General features: G+C 34.8%; 1 long non-coding RNA gene across 1 annotated transcript in view; it reads left to right on the top strand.

The window, feature by feature from the left end:
- Positions 1-21,005, top strand: part of LOC116216566 — a 146,594-nt gene that overhangs the window by 105,605 nt on the left and 19,984 nt on the right. The window contains exon 3 of the long non-coding RNA XR_004159603.1: positions 12,659-12,785. This is a non-coding gene — a long non-coding RNA (uncharacterized LOC116216566). The remainder of the gene's footprint in view (positions 1-12,658; positions 12,786-21,005) is intronic.

Genomic DNA, 21,005 nt, shown 5'->3' with positions numbered 1-21,005 from the left:
ATGGTTAGAATTGTTTTTTCGTGACTTCCAAGTATTACTCTGTGTAACCCTCCAAGATCTTAAACAGTATTTGGTCTTCTCTCAGCAATCTTCTTGCTAAAGAGAGCTGCATAGCAGTAGGAATATTAATACATCTTACTGTGTGAAACACCAGAAAAACCTGATACCAAATTTCTTCACACTTAACTGTTAGAAATGGCATCTGCTGGACAGGAAAATTTACTTGAAACTGAAATGCTTCCATGTGTCAGAGACCAAGCTGCTGCCCATTAGCTGTTTTACTTTGGAATACATTTGAAAAATATGTCTTTTTAATAAGTGTTTTCTTATTATTGAGCTAACAGGAAAAGGACTGGAATATACGGCATGCTACAGCCTGGCTATTCTTGCCAGACTAGTACATACCACTGGGAACAGTGTCCTGGGCACAGTGGTCTGGGACTTGGGATCTCCCTTACTAGTACAGGACATTCTTTTTAGAATTTTGTTTGGTGCTTTTCCATACAGGCAATTCTATTCCATGTTCCATACCAGTTTAAATATTTCTATTACAAACTCTTCAAACAGAATCTGAAGATGACAATTCTAGATAGGATTTTTGGAGTATCAATTTTAAATAGACAAAAATTAGTCTAAGGATGTCTCCAAGAAAGTGAATTATGCTCCTTGGCATATATGAAATTTAATAACACTGTTTTACTATTCTCACATGCCTAGATGTCACATTCCTATTTTTACCTCCTACAAGACATCAAACTATTCCTACCACTGCATATTCAAGTCTATTTACTGTAGTATTTGCCTGCAAGATAGAGACAGATTAGAGTACCATTAGTGGACTGGGCTGTAGGTGAGACAATAATGGGACTGTGTGCCCTGCTATGCAACCTCTTCCTATTGGGCTACCTCTCTGCTAAATATATTTATATTATATATTTAGGATATAACAGGCTTCTGATTAGAGACTTGGTTTGTAAAAGAAAAAAAATATTTTACAAGAAAATGGAAAACATATCAATACTTAAAAGGTAGAAATCCTGTATTTTCTTTGTGACTCTTTGTCTATATTAAATATATACTTAAAAAAAAAACAACATACAATGCTTTGGATTATGGGCAATTTGACTATAAAATTGCCTACAGAATGCTTGTCCACAGGTGATGGGAAAATGTGAAGTATCTAGATCTATCTGATGCCATTTGTATCTTGAGTTTTCAGAAAACTTTTCCAAGTGTTACTCAATGTAACTAACATTTGTGGAAGTCTTCTAGTAGAAAAATACATTTCTCCTTTTGATTTATCTAACAGTTATGTAATGTTTCTCTCTTTGTATGAGCTAAACATAGTCTAGAAGAAAGTAAAGGATAATTCATGTTTATTGTCTATGAATTGTCACATGTATTTAACAGAAGAAAAATTTTACTTGTTTTCCTTGTTTTCCCTAGTTTATCAGAAAGGGCACTTTTTAATCAATCCATGTTACATGCTGTTAATCCCGAAGATGATTTTGTCAGGGCACCTTGAGGGCATGCAGATTTCTGGGGGCTCTCATGGGTCTGTCAGGACAAGGCAGATCCTGGCCACTAGACCCCTTACAACCATGACCTGCTGAGATGTCAGCCTGTGAGTGGGGACAGGATCGGTCCTAGGGAGGGAAGATGGGCTTAATAAAAACCCTGAATTGGACAAGTGGCACAAGTCTTTGACCAAGCTGTTCTGTCATGTCAGTCCAAATACTCCCTCTTCCTTCTCATGTATGTCCTTCCTTGCCAAACTTCTACCTGGTAACAATATTCCTTTTTATTTTTCTTCATGGAGATAATAGAAAAACTTTGTTGATATAATGAGCAATTCTTTGGGTTGGGCCACAATGAAATGCAGGTAAGAATTATTTTAGGTGATAAACTATTGTGTGGTGTTTTTGTACACAGTACACAGTGGGGCTTGCATTTTCTTGTTTTCTTCCTGTGGTTTTATTGTTTCTCTTTTTGCTGTCTTCTAGACTTGTCTGACGATATACCCTTGGAAATTTCTGCACAGCTGGAAATTCCCACGTCCTAAAGTACTGTTCTAAAATATAACCAAGATTGAACATGAATAACTCCTATATAAGCTCTTGCTTCACTCCCAATCATTAATTTATCCAGTGTTTGACGTTCTCTCCTAATTTTATAGAAAAGTACTTTATTTTCAGTGTTTTAATGCATCATGGGAAAGCAACAGCTTAATTTGTATGAATATATGTAATTACTTTCCAAGCTGAAGTAGACAAAATGAATTTAAAATACATATATTGAAATGGATCTCCTTGTGCATTTCAGGCTTCTTGCATATTTGGGTCTTATAAATTTAGCCTGGTGGAAATAAGTTTAGATTCTGAAATTAAAGTGAGCCAGTATTCAAATGTCCATAGTGCCCATATACCACAATTGCAATTCACAGTTTTGAAAATAAGGTTTTCTTATTTCTTGCTGCTTCTTATGAGAAACAGCACTGATGTACAATTCTCTTCTGGCTAAATGATGTGCATTCTAAATGCATCAGTTAGTATATACGTATGCATTCCATGTCCTCACTCAGACTAGTATTGGATTCTTATCACTTTGTCTGGGGTAAGACTTTCCTGCAACCCAAAAGTTTTCTTGATTGCTCCAGCTAATCTGCAGTTCAGAAGTTCAGCACAAATTCATCTAACTTGCTTGAATCAAGCAGTATATATCCTGATATATTTGTAAATTAAATTACTGAAGGTAATCCAGCCTAATTACATTCATCTTAACTGATGGAAATTCAGCAAATATGTTTAATATTCTACAACTTAGAAAGCACTCAGTAAAAATTATTTTGGAAATGGGTACAGTGGATCTCTAAGCCATCAAAATGAGAGGGAAAGGAGTAGCACATGGATATGCGTAGTGCACTGAAACACCAAAATAGAGTCTTTAAAAAGCTGGTTTTGTAGTTGAGGTGCTAGGAAAAGCAGAGGTGAAAAATAAAGACTGTTTATACCAACTGTGATTTTTGGAATTATAGGAGGGCTATAGGAGGACTAATAATGACTCCTGTTCTATTACATTGGCCTTTGGCATCAGAGGCAGATGTTTGCAGCATCTGATGCACAGACTCAGATGTGAATGATCCAAATCATTTATTATAAGTTCTCACATCACTTACATACCTTCACAAGTTTTCTTTTTCTAGCTTTCCCATCCACCCCTACAACTTTCCCATCCACCTTTACATGTCAACAGAGCATTCTACAAAACACTCTTCAACCGTTCACACAGGCGCTTATCCAGTCAGAGCCGTGAGACATTCTTTCTTCTTCTAGAGGTGTCCTTGCTTCTCATGCTGTTTATCTTGCTCCACAGTTTCTGCTCTGAACAGTTTTTTCCTGTATTACCACAGATGTTGGTGGTATGGCAGGAGATGTTGAACCTTCCCATCGATATTCCATTACATGTTGTTGCTATGCAACTGCTGGCAGCAGAGGATGAGTCTGACAAAATGAAATCTGGCTTGAAAGTGAGTATGAAGCAAAGGTGCATCATTTAATTCCTCTATGCAGAAAAATTTGCATCCGTTGATATTTACTGACACTTTCTTAGAGCTTATGGAGACCAAACAGTAGATGTGAGCACAGCGATGGGGTGGGTGATATGTTTTGGCAGTGTTGATAGTGATGAGAAAGGCAAGCCACGTTCTGAATGGTCAAGCAGATTTTTACAAATGTGACACACAGACTCTACTTCACTGGCAATCACTTATGCTTAACACAGCTAATAGTGGTGATCTATGTTGAAAAGTAACATTTTGTAGCTGAGAATTTGCTCTATCAAATAATGCTATTGTGTTCTTTGTCGTAATTTCCATGGAAATAAATAGGAGACACTACTTTTGGAGGAACCCACATGTAAAATAAAACTCCTCTCACCTTTACTGCAAAGATACTTGCTGGCTCTTTGGATCATCAATCTGAGTCTTTTTTCTTTTTAGAGAGGAATTTTGTGTGTCTTTTTGCCGTTTTTTTTTTTTTTTCCCAGCAGTAATACCTTTTCCATTCACCTTAAAAATCTCTTAGTAAGATCATTAGCTTAAGATAATGCTAACGGTAACAAATTTTTCAGTTTCAACTGCCAAGCTTTAGCAACACCAGGGAGACATTTAAAGTAGGAGTTGTGGTGTATGGCTCTAAGTGCCTTTCCGAAACAGACTTAGGGTCTAATTGCTTTGTTTGTGGCCCTGTGACCAAATCTCAGTAGAGCAGCAATAACTGAGTTTGCATGAGAATTGAACTCTTAAATAGAGCTAAAACAAGCATAGCAATCTCATTAATATTTTTACTGATATAATTTGTTTCTATCTTACAATGGAAGCACAGTGGGTTTGTACATTCTTCTTGGCTTTTAAACAAATATGTAGTCTCATGATCAATGATTTTTTTTTCATTCCATGCCTATACATTATAGTTAGACGCGAACAGGAATTATGGGTACTATTTCCAAATGTCTATCTTCCAGTACGATGCTTTTCTTACAGGCGAGGTATGCAATAATAGTTACAGAAAGTTATAGAAACACATTTTCCTAACTATATTGAGGGAATTAGAGTAGTAAAATTAAGTAAATGGGAGAAGGAAATAGCACATGTAAATTGAAAATAATCACTGTACGTGTTGCATCCTGAATAAAATTTAAATACATGAGGCCGAAAAGCATGCTATTGTCTGTTCTGCTCCTTCTGCTCCTTGATGTTTATCCATAAACATCATGCAGGAGGAACCCGAAAGAATAACCATGTAACATTATATTTTACTATTTCTTCCAAAAATCAAGAACTAAGAGTCAATTTTACTTTCATTAAATAATGTGTAGAAAATGCCAGCACTTTCTGATTACATATAAATATAGGTGAGAAAAGGCAATGCTCAGGTAAAAGGATTCCTTTTCTTTCTATTCAGTTTATAATGATGCTGTCTGATATGCCATTCACAGTCTAATATTTCTTGTCTATGAACTTTTTACCTTTTCCGATTACTGTGTCTTGTGAACACTTATGTTTCATTTTCTTCTATTTGTTCATAAAATTGATGCAATGCTTTTAAAGTTGATCTTTTTCCTCTTTTTCTTTTTTTTGGTAATTTATTGAGTAAATATCAAATATTTGTTCTATTTATGTTGGGAGTTATTTCTAAAGGTTTGTTTAGCATATGGTATGAATATTTTCTCAGTCTGAATTCATCAGAGAGTTTTTCCTTCCCATCTACAGTGCTTGACTGACTATTTATGAGCCCCATGTTTCTCACAGTCTACAGCAAAATGAAATTTGGAAGTAAACGCAAGTGTCTCTTTTACTAAGTATGGGATAAATCAAGTTGGAAGGAACCTGGGCAATCTCTAGTCTGGCCTGCTGCTCAGAGCAGAGGCAGATGTGAGATCAAACCACTTTGTTCAGGGCTTTATCCATTTGGCAGTAGAGAACCCCCAGGGGTTCAGCCTCTTCAATTGCCTATCTTGTGGGAAAATATCTTCTCTTCCTACTTGATGTGAATCTCTTGTGCTTTAGCATGTATCTCTTGCCTCTCATCTTCCCTTTTCTCTCATTCCTTCTTGATTTTTTTTGGAGGGGTGGACAAAATTGGACACTGTTCCAGATGTGGACTAGTGAGTGCCAAGTAGATGGGGCAATCCTCTCCTCTCCCTCTTTCTGTTGAATGTGTCTCTCTTAAAACAGCTCAGGATACAGTTGGCTTCTTAGCTTTACAGATAGTCTTTTTATTATCTATTACTGTTTTAAAGACCTTTAGCAAGTCAATAGAATTATCTTTCTTTTCTTTTCTTTTTTTTTTTTTTTTTGCTAAATATAAGCATTTCTATAATGACGCTATGTAAATACTGTCACTACAGGAAGAACTGGAACTCAGTTATTCACTGACAATCATTGATGTTCCTCTGGTACACAAAGAAATTGATTGACGTGGACAAGTAAAGCACCCAAAATAAATTCATGATCCTGGATGAAAGGATATTCAGGATTTGAAAATAGCAAATGGGAGATAAAGAAAGCACACCTGTATACATAGAGTTGAGAAGTTCTTAACCATTTGTTTTAATTCTTGTAATTGGATCTCAGTATATGCATTTATTTTCCTATTGATATTAAAAGTTAATTTAACGTCACCTTTTCCTGGCCTGTGGTTAGACTGTTCACTAGCTATACGGGCAAATTAAGGAGGGAGACTGTTTTGTGACCATTGTACCCTCAAGTGGCAAGAAGTACCCACAGGAAAGCTCAAAAAGGATCATTTAAATGCTGGTGCCGTCTTACACTGGAAATGTTTGAGTTATTATAAAGTTCCTATTCACGTGTGTTGATCTCATGCAGACGTTAATATGTATAATATCATTACATTCCTACATTCCTTTACCAGCATCTCTGTCTTAACTTGTGTAGTGGAAATGCTAAGTCACAGCCTGACGCAGTGATTGAGCATCTATGGGAAGGCAGGGCCAACTCAGAGTAGCTCAAGTGCATGCAATGAGCCTGAGTGACCAGAAGGAATGGAGCCAGGATCCATCCCTTCACAGACTTCATTTAAGGGTTGGCAGTGGAGGCAAAGGTATCTTGTTAGAGGTGTCTGAGGTCTTCTGAAAGTAAGCTGATTTTTCTTTTTCTTCTTTTGTTTCTGTTCACAGCTGCTGTGTTTGAACAAACCTTAAGCCAGGGATTTTGCTACTCTGCTGTTATTTCTGCACTTTCCATCTTATTACCATCATGTTATGTTGGGGTACTGGCTCTTTTGCTCCTCTTGGCAGTTCTGCTGATTTTAATGTTTTTTATACATATGCATGTACAGATTAATAAATGCAATATCTCTTATTTTTATATGTATTCAGATATATATTTATATATTTTAATATACTCGTGTGTATATGCATTTGATAAATGAATTCTCTTAGAGTAGAAGTTTCTAGCAGGCTGAGTTAATGCCTTAATTTTTGCTTGCTAATGCCAGATCATTTTGGTTGTCTGTAGTTTTCTGTAACTTTCTGGGATGTCTCTGCAAACAGCATCTTGGTTGTATGAAGTATAGCGTGGTAGAGAGTACTAAACTCAAGATTTTGAAACAGTTTAAAGTATTTAATGCTGTACTGATGACAAACTGGAAGTGCTGACTTTGTTATTGTAGTAAATATATAAGTTAGTAAAACAATGTATTTTTTTAAGTCTATGTATTACTACTTTAAACCCAAAGAATGTGTTATTTGGTTAGTTAGTTGGATATTTTGTACTTAGTTTTTCCAGTGCTGTGTATTGTTCTATCTTTTTATAGAATAATTATCTTCTTAATTAGTAAGGCTTCCATAATATTGAAACAAAGGGTAAACTAAATTCATATATTCCGGTTTAATGTTGTAGGTAAGATCACTTCAAAAAGCAATCATAAAGAACTTATGGAATGTGGTACCCTTAGATTAGAATCAAGTTGCAGTAGTTTGTGAAAAGCTTAGGATGAAGTGGAAGCATTTTGATTCCTAGCTCTTCCAGATGCCTTTGACAAATACTGTCCTAGCATAGTGAAAGACTCTTTGTTTGCTGGTGTTCACTAAGTAATTGATCACTAGTTTATAATGTAACCCTAAGAGCTAGAAGTGCCTTCCTTAACACTACCATTTACATACCACTGTCATTTACAATGGAGCTGAAGTAGGACACGGTGAAGCAGACTGCACTGGCATTTCCTGCTGTGCTGTGCGCTGTGCATCTTAATGAGGTCCTATTGACTGCCCATTTGTTTTACTTTCTAACACACTTACTAGCTACCTGTAGCTATATGAGCAACCTAGAAAGTGGTCTGATTTTTTTTTATTTATTTTTTTTCCATTCAAAACAAGAGCAGCATAGACATCCCTTTCATTGTTTTAAATTTCTTTCTCCTTCTGTGAATTTCAGTAGCTGACATGGCTTACATTGGATAGCAATGGCCTTCTACTTAATATATTCTCAGGTATTTCAAATAAAAAATAATTCTTCTTTCAGGAGTTTGACTTCATTACTCACTATCAGGATGTGAATAAGCATTTCATGACTTTTTTTTTTTTCCTACAGCCAGTGCTATTTTTTAAACAATGAAATATGTTGCCAAATAGGAATCACGTAAGATATATCTTACATTTTGGATAGCCTTTCAATAACTTGATTTTCTTTTTAAATCCTCAATTGTCAAAAAAACATAGAAATCTGTAAGTTTTTATTTGTCTATAGATATGTAATTGCTTAGCCCTAGCTCGTCCTTTGTTGGAGTCTATATTTACATATGTTGTTACTATTTATAGCTGGGAAATTCTTTGATGTGACTTTGAAGCTCTTGCTTATATATGTCTTGCACCAGATCCTCTAGCAGTGAATGGAGATTAGGTGGAAAGTGTCAGCAGCCCATGGACTTTTTTTTTTTTCTGCAAAAGTAAGTGTGGCAAAAACAAATCCTCTGTTGTGCCACTGAAAAATACTTAGCTGTTTAAAATTGAAAGATCTTGTTCAAACAGAGGTCTGGGACTTGCATATGCATTTGCGTTGTATAGTAACAATTTTTTAGCCTCTAAAATAATGTAAGTTCCATGAAATCACAAAGTTTCTAGGGTTTTTCTTCTATAAAAAGATCTTATTACAAGTTGACCACATTTGTGTAAATATATACATACATATATGCAGTGCATAAAACTAATAACAAAAATGTGCTGGAGGGGAGATGTATAAGTTTAGATGCTTGAAATGAGAAATGCACTGAATTTTTTGTTAGTATTTTTGTGAGAATGAAGGGACAAAAAGCTAAAGGAGTACAATGCATCCTGGAAACACTATTTGAACATTTGAGTAAACCACAAGAGGATTTTGTGCAAAAATCTCTGATTTCACTGAAGACAGTACCACAAGGTCCAGCTGGCCACTTTCTTTAGACTCTGCAATATCATTCTGACAGCTCACATTGAAATAAAATAAATGAACCATCTATTTCTTATTTTGTCTTTATGAAAATAAGAATTCAAATTAGTAGCTTGACTTGGAAAGAACAGTAAATCAGTATTCAAAGAGTGTAGACTGACACTTTTATTCCCAGCTCCTCTATGACTTTTCTCCAGTTGTTACTCTTAGATTTGTCTCTCCTTGCCCTTCCCCTTCTAAGTTTTGCCTGCAATAGCTGTCAGCTGTTAGCACCTGGGGACTGAATAAGGGCAGGCACTGTCAAACCAGGCTTGTATCTGCTGTGAGGGCTCTATGGAACTGTGGAGTTGAAGCTCCCTATCATAGCTTTTCTTCCTGTCTCCCTTCCAGTAAGGTTATTCCAGTAGACACTTAATAGCTGTTTAAAACACACAAATAAATTGAAATAGGATATGGATACTCTTGGAGGGAAACAAACAAAAAAAAACCCTCTATTTTTCAAATAAAATCACTTTTAGCTAAAAATATTCTTTGAAGTTGTTTTTTTTTTTTTTTTTTCTTGGCAAACTTGGACACCTGAATTTTCTAGGGGCTCTCTTTCAAATAATGTCAAGGAAAATATTTAAAACTTTTAGAATACTTTGCATATGCTGATTATATTGGGTAATAAGAGTAATATTAACTCTTACGCAGTGTGTATTATGACTGTTCCTTGGCTCAGTGATGTGCCCCCATTTAACTGTGTACATATGAACATTTGCCATCAGTTGTGCATTTGGACACCCTAATGTTCAGACTTTTAGAATGATAAAAGGGCACTTGTCTGTTTTCCTCTAAACTACACACACAGTGTGAAAATTTTACACCACTTTTCAAAGTGGAACTGTCAAATGATCCTGAGTCTTTCAGTTAAAGTGAAGATTTTTTAAGAGAAAGAATTGACTTGCACATTGCCGTGACCTTTATAAAGTTTCTATGTAATACATGTCAATTGTCATCAGGATTAAGAAGAAAAAAGCACTTGTCAACATTTTCAAATGTCAGACTTTCAATTTTCTTAAATCTTACAGATAAATGTAGTGCTGTTGTGATTCACTTGATGTTAAGAAGACACCTGTATGTTGAGGAGTCGCAGCTCTGATTTATATCAGGGAAAGAAACTGTGAAACTTTACTATTTCTATATTATCAAACTTGATGGAAAATAAGACTTCCTTCCAGATAATATCAAACACTGGAACTGCAGCTAACAGTACTATTTAAATACCATTTTAGGTTTGCAGTTATTACATGCTTTTTTCTGCAGGTTCAAATAATCTAAAACCAGAGAACTAAAGTTAAAAGCAAATTCTTCCAACTAAATCTGAACATAACTTAAAAGGAAGAGATATGCAAAATTTCTTTATGAAGATACCTGAGTGTTAAGTATCACAGAACAGAAAATTTCATTCATGGGGGAAGAAGTCCACTTACTTGAATCTTACTCTCAAATAATTGCTGTTATTCAACAAGCTTTCTGTTTTTTTTTTGTTTTGTTTTGTTTTTTTATCAGGGCAGGAGAATTTGTTGTGCTACACGTGTGTCTGTCTTGAACTAAAATTTGAATTGACTATTTAAAAAGTATGCCATAAGAAACTTTTTAAATATATATGCACTTGACTTTTTACTTGATATGAACTAATATCAAGTTTACAAACTGTAGAATGATATAGATCTGGTTATAATTCTATTTTCTAACTGATCTATTTATTCCTTTAAAGATTGCAGCAGTACAGAGTGTGCAAGCCATTCATTTTACTTCCTTGCTCAGCACAAGTTTTCAGAAAAATAGACAGTAAACTACTTCTGTAATAAACCATAGAGCCTAACATGAATGAATATGCCAACATTTTTTTTTTATTCCAATAGAGAAAGGCAGGCTAACTTGGAAAAATAGGATGGAGGTCATGGAATACTGTTCCATACTCTTTAGTAGCAATGCTGGAGATAAAAGGAATTTCAGGTTGCTTTATGTAGATGTAAGCATTATGTTTCTGTATGGCAAAAGAAGATGATGGCAGTGCCTTTGAATGAAACGGAGGCATTACAGAGTAAATAACATGTAATAAAGGAGGAAAATTGGCTGATCCCTTCCAACAACCAGTAATGGCTCGAGGAGTGCACTCTCTATCCTATGAGATGATGCTGCCTTGGCTCCTAAGTCTTAAATGAAGGTGAGGAGGAGTGGATCCTGGCTTCACCCCTTCTGGTAACTCAGCTGCGTTGTTTGCACCTGAGCTCCCTAGGTTAGCCACATCTTCTCACCTGCTGCTCAACCACTGATTTGGGCTGTGACTTGACAATTCCATTGCAGCTTCTTAAACCTATTTTCTGTTGGAAAATACTTAATTTCTAAAGAAATCTTTACCAATATGAAGAAGAATGTTTCTAGACTCTATGCTATTATAGAATGTTTTTATGTAAATATAAAATGCCTGTTAGACTGTTCTACTTAAAAAAAAAAAAAAATAGATTTTTCTTGAAAGCTATTTTGAATTCAAAACCATATTTATCTTACATATAACTGAAATTTAAATATAATATGAAGCATTTGGTATCAAAATTATCATGGCATTTGAAAACACAACTACAATAGTTCTAATACATATAGACAAGTTCTAAGCCAAGACCATGTTTATTAGTAACAATTTGATTTATATAACAGGTGTGCTAAACATCACTCATTTGCAGTACTAGTACATTGGTAAAGATTCCAGGTATCATGAATATTCCTCCAGAACAGTTTTAGTAGATGTCAGTTAAATTGGAAAGAGGGAAGAACCTTGATGTGAGAAGATATCACTTGCAATGGAAAACATTGCTTATTCAGAGGAGAATGAAACTGATGTCAAGTATAATTGGTACTAAGCATTTTTTTTCTTGAAGATGTATAGTCGCATTTTGTGGTCTGGACTGGAGGGAAAATGTATGTGTTTAAGTCAAGCTTTTCTTGCCCAACTTGTTTTCACTGGCTCCTGTGTGAAAGTAGGGGCCAGGTCAAAGCTTGACTAGTTACAAGAGGAACTGAGATTTTTACCTATGTTCTCCAGGAGCAAAAGAGTTAGGAGCACTGCAATACTGGAGTTTAGCATAGAGCACTGTAGATATTGATGAGTTTGATTTCCATGGTTGAAAACTGTTAATCGTGAATGGGATAGTTAAATCGCAGCAAATACCAGAATAAATTTAAAATCACTCTCAGAACTGGGATAAGAGTGAATACTATATGTTTGTTATAGCAGCTTAGTCAATCAACACAGCAGTAAGTCTTTATTTTCATCATACGCAGCAGTCTTCATTGTTAGTCTAATTCTTATAATTTGTCTTCTATTTACATTCCTGACACTGCGTAGATTTATGTAGTGAATGATACTTAAATTTAATACTGGTTGTTCTACCTAGCTCTGGCCTTTTGAAAAATTTGGCTGTAAAGTACCAGTACTTAAGCTCGGTTTTTAATAATGCTGTCTATTTAAAATGTCAAGGGAAAACTGAATGATTATAATTTTTTTTTTTTTTATCTTGAGGTAGAAAATTAGAGTTTTTATCCAGTAAATCCTGATAGTTACTGTACATTGAGGTTTTTATTCTTGGGAAGTGCTATATTATGATGATAAATTTTATTGAGGATGGACTTTTACTTCTCACTTTCTTTGTATCTGCTTTTGTTTTCCAGTTGTAAAACTGCATTTAGGAACCATTAACTTTGAGGTTCTGGTCAACTGATTGCTTGGGCCCTGTCAATTGCACTCAGCCTGGTCTACAAAAAAAAGGGTCTTTGAGCTGTTGTCTCTTCTGCACAGGTATGAAATTACTTGTTCTGAGATGTTTTTTGGCCCTTATGCACTAAAAGCAGTGCTCACATTTTTTAGGTATTTGAAGATATAGAAATTCTGGCAAAAGTCTTTAGGAATAACTTTTTATAGTTCCTTGATGCCATATAGTAGCTCAACCTAGAACAGAAGTAAATTTCTAAAGCAGAGACAAAATCAAAGTTAGAGGAATAGCTTTCTTTTAAAGAAACTTAAGCTTATGTTATAAAATCTCATCTAGATCTCAAGCACACATTTAAACTCAACAAGATATTTTTGTTGAATGATCTAAGCCTGACATATGCAGGAAAAACTTACAGGCTGTAAAAAGATTCCAGCTGTTGGGACTACCTTAGTGTTAAATTAATGTCACATCTGTCTGAGAGGGGCTTCAGTCTGCTATCAGCTGTGATGAAATGCTTGTGCCATACTATTCTAGAGAACCTGCCAAAAGAAAAGTTCCAGGTTGATTGTCTGGTTGCTAGATCTGTTTTTACCTAAACTGAAAAACAAAACATTTGGTAGATACTTGACTGAGTAAATGTGAAGACTGTCGCTTTATCATACAAAGTCAAACTCTCACCATAAGCATTTTAGCTATGGTTGGATATTTGTTTGCTAATAGAGACAGCCATGCAACCCAGGACCTTATTTTATTTTTGCCCTGAGACATTCAGAAAATAAAGCTTTTTTTTTGTTGTGAGAAGCAAATAATTATACTGCTACTTAATAAGCAAAGTGGTCACATTAGTTGAAGTGGAATACTCTTCCATTAAAATATTATGCATCAGTGATGTATTACATAAACATTAGAAATCACTTCGTTACTTTCTGTGCTGTGGATTTCTTAAACTCATCTGTGAGCAATCTCTGCCAGTTTTGTTAGTCTATGAGGTTGGACTATAGCCAGTTGCTAGTAGTTTTCTGTGAAGCATAGTACTTTTCATTGCAAGCCAGCTGCATCAGACTTCAGATGAAATGTTTAAGACAAATGCAAATCTGACATTCTCCTGCATCTGAGTGTTCAAGCATACAGATATTAAAGCTGCTTGAAAATTGAATTATTGAAAACTAGTTCACTTATTGTAATTGTATACACAGGAATCAGTGGGAACAAAAATGTTCTTTAAACTGAGCAGTGTTTTGTATTCAGTTTCCTCCCTGGAGTTTTGGGACACAGAAAACAATGGACAATTGCCTTAAACTACTAGGATATGCTCTTAATCATCTTCCTGATCATCAGCTATCTGCCATAGGAGACCATCACTTTATTCTTATGTTATGGTTGATGTTCAGTGAGCTTGTAAATCTCTTTAAAACAATTGTTCATATGGAATTTCAAAATGTACGGTGCTTCTTTTGTTTTAGCATTACAACTAAAGTAAACCAAGTGCCATTTTTCTTCATAATGAACTTGACTGTATTAACATTCAGCTTTACAGTACTGCAGTTCTTGATTTGCATGTACTGTACTTATAAGGTGATTCACAAGGTGTTGTTCTTTGTTTTGTTTTGTGGTTGTTATGGCTTCATCTGATGCTTATTTCACCAACTAATAGGAAGGCAAAGGAAGACTTTGCAAGCAGGCAAGCTTTCTTTTTCTGTAATGGTATTTTTCAGGCTTCTAAGTACAGCTGAAGTCTAAAAAAGACCCCAGGCTTCTCAGCTTTGGCTATGCTGAGAGGATATTCATTCTTCCTGGAAGATATTTGTATTTGTTTTAGGCTGTTAAGCAGCTGTTGTATTCTTGCAATAGAGAAAATACTTAGGAGAAGAGGTATATTTGAATTCCTATATAAATACTAAAAGAAAGATAGTTAAGTGGACAGGAAGAGTAAGGTTTAAGCTATGACCATACTGCTGGGCACAAGAGAATAGGAGATGGAGGGGGGGAAAGAATAAGCAACAAACTGAAAAGGCTGAAGTCTCACAGCTACAGAGTGAGAAGGATAAAGTGATATTATTACATAGAGAATTTCTAGCAATGCGTTCAGGGTTTTCCCATAATCTTTCTACTGACTGAGTAATGAAAGTAAGATCAAGTCTGAATACAAGTGTATGGGAACCGTTAGGTCATGTCCTGAACCACTGATTGAACACCTAGAGAAGGGGTGTGATCAGCCCTGAGAGCATAGGCACAAACAATTCCCTTTGTGTGACCCAGGGGTTGACCCTCCCTAACAGGGCTGGCAGCAGAAAAGGGTGTATCCTTTCTTGGAGTTTGCCTCCTTCATGAGTTTCTAACAAGCCCTGATCATTGTAAAGAGTAAGCTGTTCCTTCTTACTGAATTGTGACCATTACCTTCCTCAGGTGGTCTGAAACTAGTTAAAGGCAACCGCCTTCTATCCTTACATCAATTTAACATGACACTGTCTTAAAATTACAGGGGATCTGTCTTTACGTTACTTTCAAACTTGGTGTTTCATGGTAGATTCAGACAGCCATAAAACCAAAAATATTTCCCTGAACCATAATAAGCAAGTTGTGGGAAAGCCAAAATGAAAAGCTCCTTATGTTGACGCTTTTTATAAGGTTTAAATTCAGCTTAGAAGTAAGCTGCTGAAAACACTTTAAATTGACACTGCTCTTGAAAATAGATGAGCTCACACTAAGTGGTAGCCCACTAAGCTCCATTTTGATGCTTTGCATTCTACAGCAGGGTGCTTATCGACTCTTGGCACTGCTTATAATGAGCCAAGTTTGTGTGCTCTTGAGGGTGAAGACAAAAGCTAAGAGCTTTTAATTATCTGGCTCTGCTTTGAATATGAAAAATCTGAAGATGACGCTATTGAACAATATTTATTGTATTTTCCTAATACTGAGCACTTTCTACAAACACTTTGTTATACTATTTATTTAATTTCCAGTGGAAACTGCCATAAGCCATTCTTTTATTTATTAGTTCATCATAAGCTGCATATATATGTGATGAAATATTAATCAATATTTCCATATTAAAATATTTCATTTGAACTGCCTCACAAGGAAAATTAGGGAACTGTAATCGTTTTTCAAAGTAGTTATAAATTTGATACGTGTAGAAGTTACTGGTATGCTAGTATGATATAGTGATTCCCAAGAGTTTGTTTTTGGGAACTGAATGCTGCTGTAAAAATCATGGAATCATATCCTAGAATCATAGATATGATAGAGTTTTTGAGTATCACTGTCCAGCTTTGTTCATTCCTCATTCCTTGTAGGGACACAGGAATAAACAGTCATGTAAACATCTGAATGCTTTCTTAAAATATTGTTTAAAAAGGCCAAGTGTTACACAATGTTGAATGATGTATTCTGAGTATAATGATTTTTATTTTAAATATGCAACACTTAAAGAGTGATATATTTAACATAGTGTGAATTGCCAGAAGCTTTATTTCTGTTGCATTATTAGATATCCAAATGGGAAAATGGAGCAGTTTTTAGATATGCTCAGTGGTACCTGCTGTTAGAGAAATAGAAATTAAGCAGAAAAAATTTAATTGCACATTTTCAACACAAGATCCACCACTGACTTGTTTTAAATTTCTCAACAGTATTATCCCCTACATTTATATACCAGAAGAGTTAATAGCTAGAAAAAAATGCCTTTCTGAGCTTTTAAAAAACATTTGCTTTATAAAATTTTATCTCCTCCTTAGCCAATATATTTGATGTACTGTAAGTCTTATAATAACCTTCTAAAGACAGTTGTCATCTCTCTTCAGCTATGCAATCTAGTTAACAAGGAGTTGAGACACAGATTGGTGACAAAATTGCAGGCCTCTAACTGCTTGATATTTATACCTCCAATATGCAAATACATTTCCCAGGGAAGTTCTGATTAAAGACAAATTAAATAAATGTGTATGTCATTTAAAGTCAATCGTACATATGAAAATGTGAAATTATATGGTGATTAGTATGCTGTATATCTTTCAGGAACGATATTTCTTATTGAAATGATAAATTGATGAAAGTTACTTTTCTACAAAAATAAACTATCAATTATCCTTCCAGTTGTATCAACGCTCCAGTATATCTCTGCCCACTTCCAAACAGACTTTTTCTTTTTTTCAGTTATTTCTACTCTTGACCAAATTCAGTTCATTTGTGTAGAAGAAATATTATCTGAATCTGAAAGCAGACTTTCTACAAGGAGGCAATTTTCAGTCTGTCCTTTCTTCTTCTCTCTTTCATTCTTCCCACAAAATTTTCCATTCATTTTCTTGGTATTTTCATCCTCCAGACAAAAGCATTTCTCCCTCTATGCAATGTAGTAAGCAAAGGAGAGAATTTGTGTTTTTAATACAAGAACTGAAATTCAGCCATTCATTTTTGGAGATCACTATGCTACTTTGACATAATCTAAAATGGTCCAATTGGACAATCAGAATGCAGCTTTGAAAAAGAGCTTATCTTAACAGCCAGACTGTGCTCTCAATTATGTACTCTGTATAATATAAAGATGGTCCAATTGGAATTGTTTGTTTAGCTCTTGTCTACTTCATCCCTTCAGTTCTTTATTGTATGGTATTTTCTGCTTTTAAAACTTTGAGTGAGAATATTGTAGGTTGAGTTTTTTCCATTTGTTACTGTATGAGGTTAATGGAGTGTGAAAGAAAAAATTAGTTTCCAGAATGGGAGCTTTAGAAAAGTATTTATAATCTCTTTGAACTCATGATTACTGTTTTTATGTCACAGATGTGGGAATGTTCTAGAAAGGGTAGGGAAGAGTAACTATGAAATGAGCTTAGTGAAGCATCTGAGGAAGGATCTTACGAAGGGAGAAGTAAAAGTGAGAATTGTCTAAGTGCTTTTTCAAAATGATATTTGTTTTCTCCGGTATGCAAAAATGTACATTGAGCACATTAGGGGCCATTTCTATGTGTCAGGTGCACATGTCTATGTCAAATTGTGGTAATCCGTTTACCAAACACAAGCGGACATGAATGTTAACTCTACTTCACCTTCCCGTACTTGAAATCTAATTTCTTTTTTTTTACTGCTGAACACTTCATCTCTGTTTTATATACAGTTTGCACTAGTTTAATTGGGTGTCTGTTGGAGAGATGATAACCTGATGATTTTGAAATACTTCACTCTTCTTTTGAATTTTAAACAATTGATGTTTTGCTGGTTGTAAGGAAATTACTTAAACTAATATTTTTAAAAGTAAATTGTGATGGAAAATATATATTGTAAACTCACTGGAAAAATGATTTTCGTTTTTATGTATACTTTTTTCTTGCCAGTGTACTCTAGGTTCATAACTAGTGTTTTCTAACAATGTAATTTTAAGGTCTAATCTGTTTAGGGAATATTTATGTTGGTATACTACCATCTCTACCTGGTACAAATTTCACCTGCATCTGTAAGTCAAGCAGTGCTTCTATCTGATTGCCTACGATGTTTCTTTGACTTCAGCAATGGCAATATAATGGATCTCAGCAGGGACTGGTGCCTGATACAGAGGCAAAATTCACCTGATATTTCGAATGATAAACATGTAGCTTAAGAAGCTGCAATTTCACACCTTGTAGTATACAAGTGCTGTTGCATAATTATTCTGCTTGGACTTTGAGTATATGTGTATTGAAACTCTTCAAGTTGAGATGCTGACGAGATTGAAAAATTGAAATTACCACCTGATATGAAAAGTATGTCATATGGCAGTAGACTGTGCAAGAGGATATCAAGCTATGTGAAGTAAATACTTAATGGCTTTCAGGAGCCAGCATCATAAGTTTTCAGTATTAAGACACTGTCTTGAGAATAGTAGATTCCTATTGTTTTATAGTCCCAATTTATGGTACTTCATAGAGGTAGTGTCTAACTACTCGTCACGCAAAAACAAGGGAAAAGCTTATGCTTTGATAGGAATCAATTCTGCACGCATACCTTATGGTATGGTATGGGAATGCGTTATCCCACATGCTAATGCTGAAGAGCTATGGACTGCACAGTATATTGCTGCATTGAAGATAGTTGCAGGGACTTTTAATGTGGTGGGTATTAGGTCAAAGAAGGAAAGTATTGCTCTAGGTAATATAACTATTTTAGCTCTAATTAATCACTCTTTGACTAAATAGGCCAAAAGAGCAGTAGCAAATTTCCAAGTAGTAATCATTATAGTCTAAACAATTCTAGTTGTTTTCTAAAAGCAGTGGATTTGATACTGAGAGAAATGCCATGAAAGAATCTATAGATTAAATTAGACTACCTTTCTATATTTAAAATGTATTTTAAACACTGAAAAGTATCTTGTCTTTATCTACAGATAATATCTGAAGAACTGCTAGAACTAATGGTTTAAAAAAAAAAAGTGTAGTCCAGTGTTATGCCACTGCCATTCTTCATGCCAGCTGCCCTTTCATTTTCATAATCCAATACAACAATATGTGCATGCTTTATTAGACATTTGACCCACCATTCTCTAGAGAAAGCAATAGCAAGAGTTAAAGTGCATGCAGGCCTCTTAATCATATGGAATCTAGAAATAAAATCTCAAGAACCAAAATGTCCCAGGCAGTGACAAATGATAAAGAGATTAAAACTGTGGAACACTGCAGTATGTCAATGGGTAAGCAGAAGAATGACGAGTACAAACTTGCTACATTAAATTCCCCAATAATGACTTTCCCCAATAATATAATGTCATAACATTGTAACTGCAGACTTTGTGGTTACTAGATGTTAATCCTAGATATTTACTAAGCTTTGTCCTTATGTAACAGATACTGTAATAAATGCTGAGGCACTGGAATATGATGGACCCAAATAGATATTGCATTTGTTGCTAACAATAATGTGAACTTCATGTAATGATCACTCAGTAATTTCTATGTGACAGAGTCACAGCTTTCATCTAGTTTCCAGTAGATCTATGGCCAGATCCTGGAAGATAGGTTGGATATGCTATTTGCTTCTCTGTGATGAAATGAAAAAAAATTCCAAAACCAAAAACTTGTACATAAAAGCTGTCTAAATACATGGATGTGGGGGAAGGTAATTATTTCTGTAAGTTTAAATTTTCATTTATGAAGAAATACACTCTTTGCTAGGAGTTCCGAATGTGTCCTCATTGGAAATCTTTGGCAATTTCAAGGGACCTTGTGCTTCTTTCAGAATGCATCCTCCCAGAAGATGGGACTTGCTGTTCAAAGCATGGGAGTAAGGAAAAGCTTATCTTAAGATGAACAGGGAATCTAGGCAGTTCTTTGTGGAGAGAGCAAATCATACCAAATTTCCTACTTTTAATTCCATCTTGAATTTATCTAGATAGTTTGGATTGCAAATTGCAAGTGAAGAACAGAAAAACTGCACTTACTCTATTTGCTTCTGTTTTTTCCTTTATTTCTTGTTGTGGTTTTCTCTTGTTTCCCCTCTCCATAGCAAAGTTTCTGTATGACTCAGGTCAGTGGGGGGGAACAGAATTTTTGAAAACTGTTGATGGCTGGAGAACTCCTTAATGAAAACTGTTGTTAGCAGTTATGAAATCTTATTTTTTTGTTGTCTTGAATCTTTGGACTTACTCATGGGCAGATTAATTATAACCATTTCCATTTAAAATAGATATTTTCCTGAAAATATTTTATCTGTTCTAGTATTGTCTGTCATTCAACAGCTTCAGTAGAACAAAGTTAAGATAAAGAAGTTAAATATTGTGTGGTATTTATATTTTCAGTATTTATTAACAAAAATACTGCATCATTCCATATAGCCTCTAATGATTATGATTTATATTATAATGTTTTGCTCCTGGTGATCTTTTTAAGTCATCAGGTTAGAATAATTTAATGATCTAAAAAACTGTATTCCTGTTTAGTTTATTCCTGTTTAACTAATACCTGCTTTTTAACAGTAAGAGAGTAATTTATTGTCACTCAGTTGAGACCAAAACAGACTAAAACTATAAGCTTCCATTTCTGCCTTTCTTTTTCTATACTTCTTCAGTGGTAATACATGCAAATCTTTGCTCCTGGAACTGGTTGTTGTTGTTTTTTGTTTTTTGTTTTTTTTTTGTTAAGTATAATTATTTAATCCTTAGTACAGAAGCACACTAGAAATTTTTCTTTTCCTTTTGTGTACGGAACATTTAGTTCTTTGATATTTCCTATACACTTTAGAGGAAAACATGAATTCATGTCTTTCAGAAAAAAATGGGGCCTTTTTCCTTTATAGAAAACTTTGATGGAGAAAGAAGGCCACCCTTAAAAAGATCGGAAGAT

Source organism: Meleagris gallopavo, chromosome 4, assembly GCF_000146605.3.
Source record: "Meleagris gallopavo isolate NT-WF06-2002-E0010 breed Aviagen turkey brand Nicholas breeding stock chromosome 4, Turkey_5.1, whole genome shotgun sequence".
In the NCBI taxonomy this organism is placed as follows: domain Eukaryota; kingdom Metazoa; phylum Chordata; class Aves; order Galliformes; family Phasianidae; genus Meleagris; species Meleagris gallopavo.
Note: the sequence above shows the minus strand (reverse complement) of the source record. Positions and strands in the feature narration are given on the sequence as shown.